The sequence below is a fragment of the Eleginops maclovinus genome, chromosome 8, assembly GCF_036324505.1.
Source record: "Eleginops maclovinus isolate JMC-PN-2008 ecotype Puerto Natales chromosome 8, JC_Emac_rtc_rv5, whole genome shotgun sequence".
NCBI classification, from domain to species: Eukaryota; Metazoa; Chordata; class Actinopteri; order Perciformes; family Eleginopidae; genus Eleginops; species Eleginops maclovinus.
In genome coordinates, this window is record NC_086356.1 from 18477887 (window position 1) to 18483443 (window position 5557).

Here is a 5557-nt window from a genome sequence, read left to right on the forward strand (position 1 = left end):
TTTCCTGTGCTTGCCTCTGTAAAAGTGATACAAAGTCCTTCTTTGTAATTTAAGCACATGTTTAGATAGAGCAGAGCTGTTACTTGCTGAATGGTTTGCATATTCAAAGTAAGATGAGGAAGCTGCAGGAAAGATAAGAGTGTTACTGTTGGGTTCGTGCTGCCTTCAAGCACTTTTTCTCAGCACAATGAGGCTGTGGCTGCTGCTAGTGTCCCTGCTTGTCTCTGACCTGAGTCCCCTTGGAGATGGGGACTGGATAATCAATCACTACAGTCGGAGTTTATACAGTAAACTGCTTCAGAAGACTCCCCTGGGACGTGAGATACTCCAGAGTCAAACTGAACGCCGAAATACGCAGAGAAACTGCGTGTATGTTGCTGTGCAGTACAAACAGAGGCGCTCCCCCTTTAACTGGGCACACACCGTCCATGGAGGCAGTTTGTCTCATATGGAATGTAAAGGAATGATCCATAGGAATCATATTCCAGCACTGGTAGGCTTATTTCTATCATAACTAATGCGCATCACAACAAAATACATAGCTACTTTATTCCTCAAATAATGACTTTTACCCCTATGTTACTTTCCCTGTGAATATAATGAATAATAATCACTTCTATTGCCATTTTACTGCACATCTTTGGTGAGCATTTTTGCCATGTATTTGTTCTGCTGCTCCCTGGTGTGACTGAATCATCAACATAGTAAAACTCTCCCCAAAATGATACTGCCTAGAAGTATGAAGCTGATAACACAAACAATAACAAGCGGTTTTATGTTCTCACTAATTAGACACTCTCTCATTTATTCTGCAGCTGTTAAGATTATTCATGGGAGAGCAAGAAAAACAAATGTGTATGGCTTGGGAAAAAAAAACGTCACTGTAAAACTCCCTTCTTAGGCTTTAGGGCAGAAAAGACCTTGAAGGCTTGGACATCTTAGAAAGTTACAAATAGATTACGTAGATTGAATAGTAGACTATACATCTCATGTTTAAAAAGGGATATAGAAGGTACTGAAAGTGTAACTGCAACAGTTAAGATGTGAATTACTCCCTCAGCAATCTGCTACCCACTACTTAACCCAGATATAGTGAATGCTGTATGTGTGGGCCTAGTGTGCAGAGGGGACCACCGCCATGAAAGTAAAAGCTGAGCACAGACAGGGGCACACTCAAGCACTAAAAAGGAACTATTGAAAGTTTAAAATGTCACTGCTCGAAACTAAGAGTCTGCAGTCATGCAGCTCAGCTTTTTGAGGCAGTGTGTTGAGCTTAATGCTAACGCCAGCACTTGCTAACATGCTATAGTGGTCAGAACAAAGTATTGGAGGAGCTAAAAAATGTAACTGATGATCGCAACTGATTAAAAGTCCATCCAAAAGTGACAGAGTTATTTCAATCTCCAAAATGATGTTTTCGGGCCATGCTGCTAGCTAAAATGTTCACATGGATGAAGTTGTGTACTTGAAATTGATGTTTTTGTCAGGGCTCTTCTGGTGTCAGTTTTGTAACCAACTCTTTATTTGTCTCCTACTGCAGGTTGTTTTTCTCCGTCATGGAAAGGGAAAAAGTGTTCCTGCATTCCTGTTGAGGTCAGATACCCCATCAGCGCTGCATGTTATTAGTGAAAGCAGTCATATTGCCATGGACATAATAAAAGGCCTCCCTGATTCAGAGTCTGCACGGACTCTGCCTCCTTCCACAGATGCCTCAGGCGGCACTTTTCAAGCTTTCTTGCTGGAGAAGTCCAACAGCTGGGCACCCACCACCATTGTTCAAGGGCTTAAAATGCTGACAAAGAGATACTGTGCTGCTGCAACACTGATTATTTCCTGCACGTTTACAGAAGGTGAAATAAGATCAGCAGTGAACATCAAGAAAATGTCCAAAGAACAGTTTGCACAACTAGAAATAAGACGAAAGGTGAGCACACTGCGAGGGATGGACATTAAAGTTCTCAGGAAGCATGATGGACAAGTCAGTCAACAGGAAGTTTTTCAAGCTGCTACTTCTCCAAGGAAAGCCTCAGATAAATCTCAGTTAGAGATAAAGAGAAATTCAGACAGAATGATAAAGACAATTGAACATTTGAAATTGAAACAAAGTGCTCAGAAGCAACACCCTTCTAAAACGGCATCTATTGGGTGTGATGGTGATTGGTTTTATGTTGAGGGGCAACTACTGTTTGTATCCAAGGAGAAGAAACAATCCACAAATAGACTGCGCAGCAAGATAAAGGCTGCTCATGGTGATAATGAAGAGGATTTCAATGGCAAGATAATAACAAAACAAGCAGACTTTCAACACCCAGATGGAGAAATTGAAACAGAACCAGACATCCTCTTATCTGCACATAAATCAGATAATAATAATAATGATGTTGATCACAAACAAATGCTTACAGTGGTGGAAATCCTCATTGTGTTATTTCTTCCAGACACAGAGAGAAAGACACAAACAGAGCCATCATCGAAAAAGAAGTGTATTCTGAACACAGACACTGGGTGGAAAACAATAAAAATAAAGGATCTGGATGACCCCCCGCCCGCCACTGTTGTTATAAAGGAGAACTTTATGATGGAACCAGAGTGCTTGAAAGGAAGCCTGTTTTCATTAGAAATGTATGAGTTAGATAGAACACAGAGAATGGATATAAAACCAGCAGAAAGTGCAGCTACAGTGTCTGTGTATACTGAGAAACAGACCAAAGAGACAGCAGGGAAAATAGGACACACAGAGAGACCTCACGGAAATATGGGCATAAATCATACTAAACAAGAGGAAAATGTGCCAGCTGATGAATCAGTCATACCTTCACCTCCCACACTCAAATTGACGCAAACCGTAACAGCAATAACAGAGCATATGGAGACAGTTACAGCAAACACACAGATAAAAGCGACAACATCAAGTACGAAAGTCTTCAATCAAGGCAGCACACAAAAAACTGACATACTGCCAAGCACAGAGACCCGGAGGACAACAAGGAGTCCAGAGACAGACAGCCAGCCCAGATTTATAAAATGTATGACAAGGAATATAACTGTGAAGTCCTTCTCAGGCCTCAGAATGAGAGAGGACATCCTAGCAGATATAAACAAACTGCATACAAGCTCCAAGGCTGAAGCGAGGACAAACAGGCCAAAAACTGAAGATTTCCAAAAGGACCCAAAAGTGGTCTCATTTACATTTGGGCAGCCTTCGCAAACAATCCACAAACAATCTACAGACACAATTCCAAAAGTAAGTGAAGCTACATTAGTAGACTTCTATAAAAGCTTGCAAAAATTAAAGGAATGGGGCCTTCTGGAGCGAGAATTGAGAGCAGTCTCACAGCTGTTATTTTGAAGATACAGCTAGCTTAGCACAAAAAGTGGAACTAGGCAGAAACAGCTAGCCTAGCTCAACCCAAAACATTTCTGCTAAACTAAGCTAATCATCTGCAGTCGGGAGCCTTACATTTAGAAGACAGACATACAAGGGGTATTAATGTATTCCATTAACTCTTCAAGCAACTAATCTTAGTCCTCAATATATTGAACTTTAAAAAGACGTAGTGTTACAATTAGAGGTAAAATAGGAATAACATACACTAAAATGTGCATAATACAATAGGAAGGGAAAGATTGTTCATGCTGCAAGTGCAACATATAATATCATTTTCTGAAGAACTACCACATGAAAGGGAAATATTATGTATATATATATATATATATATATATATATGTCTTTTTAACCCATTTTGATCTATGAGGGCAACATAGGTGCATTGCTTATAATCCATTACTTAAAAAAACCCAAATGTTATAATTCTTATTTATTATTTAAGGTCCCCTATTATGCAAAATGCACTTTTTGCTGTCTTCTATACATAAATATGTGTCCCCGGTGTGTAAGGAGACTCACAAAGTGTCAGAAAATACAACCCTCTCTCTTTTCCTCCTTACCCACATCTCTAAAAACGGGGGTACAAACGAGCTGATCCAGATTAGCCTCTGTTATGACATCATTACCGAAATGTGGGCTGGCTTTACATTGAACTCCTGGCAACGTCCCGCCCACGTGACACGTCCCAACCTATCATTCCCTGTACACAGTCGAGCTGAATCCCCTCCGCAGCACCTCTGTGTGTCTGTGTGTTCAGCAGGATGTCTGCAGGAGGGACTTAGAGTTGTTGTTATATATAATACATATAATGTCTCTGTTGTAGCGGTAAACTCTGAGAAGTGTTTCAGAAATAATGCTTGCTGTGGTTTGGAACATCATATGGGGTTTAATCACAGCAGCGTTTAGTTGAGTATCTTCTCTTGGTAGAAAACTCTCACAGAGGAGAGAGAGAGCTGCATGATGCTCCAAAGGGGCGTGGCCAGCTTCAGCTCAGCTCAAATTTAAAGCGACAGTCACAGAATCAGCACTTCAGGAACAGGGCTGAAATAGAGGGGGATGAGGCATGCTACAATGGGTGATCTGTTTGGTATTTTGAGCAAAACACTTCACAGACAAGTTTTGTATAGATATTGAACTACAATATATTTTTCAAATATAGCATAATAGGAGACCTTTAAATTACTTTTGATAAAAACAATGTGCCATAATCATGTTTTACTTTTTGGGTCACATTGCTCTGCATGCACTGATGCAAAGTTCTCCTCCACAGACTCCAGATGTGCCACCGTGCAGAGGTTTGATTCAACGAACTGAAGCGGGGAGAAAACACTGTGAGCAAAGAACTACACGAATGGGATGGGAAGTGTTTTCCTCAGGGGAACCCATGGATGCGTTTAGGCTTACAGGGCTGAAGGAGAAGGAACCCACGTTGATCAGAGGCCACGGAGACAATCTTCCTAATGATGACGAATATGATCATTTCTATTATTTTGATGGAGTCCTGAGAAGAGTTCCAAATGATTACAAGAGACAAAGACGGAGAAAAAGGAGCTCTGATAAGACGGAGAGTAATGTTTTGACAGTGAGAAACAAATGACACACTCTCAGTTATGTCAAACGTCTTGCTTTGAAGAATAAGACTAGTCACTCAAAATGATCAGACGTGCAGATGAAATAAATAAAATACACGAGGAGGAAAAATGAACTCAAATGCAGGATACAGTAATACAGCTCTAACAAAGCTGATGTCTGTTTTTAGCTGCTGGCCAGAAAATTTAATCTGAAATCCTGATTGAAGAGTCTTTCATCACAACAGAGAGAGTGTAATGGAGGAAATGAAAATGAATGACTGGTTGAAATTCCAGTTGAGTGGTCTGGTCTTTGATATTATAAATAATTACACACATACACAGTCCAACTCTCTTAGAAATTGTTTTTGTATATTAATCATTTGTTTTTCCAAATAAGTGTTGCTTCTTTCTGGAACTGCTCAGAATATAGACATCATTTCAGGGTTGCACAGGCAACAAGAAAGTTCATCAAGAAAACACAATTTTGGCCAGGTCAGCTGGTTATATTTAAATATGTGTCTAATAAAGTTACACAATTTATCTTTTAGTGTGACCAAACATGAACACATCAGTCCTTTCAAACAGTTCCAAGACACTC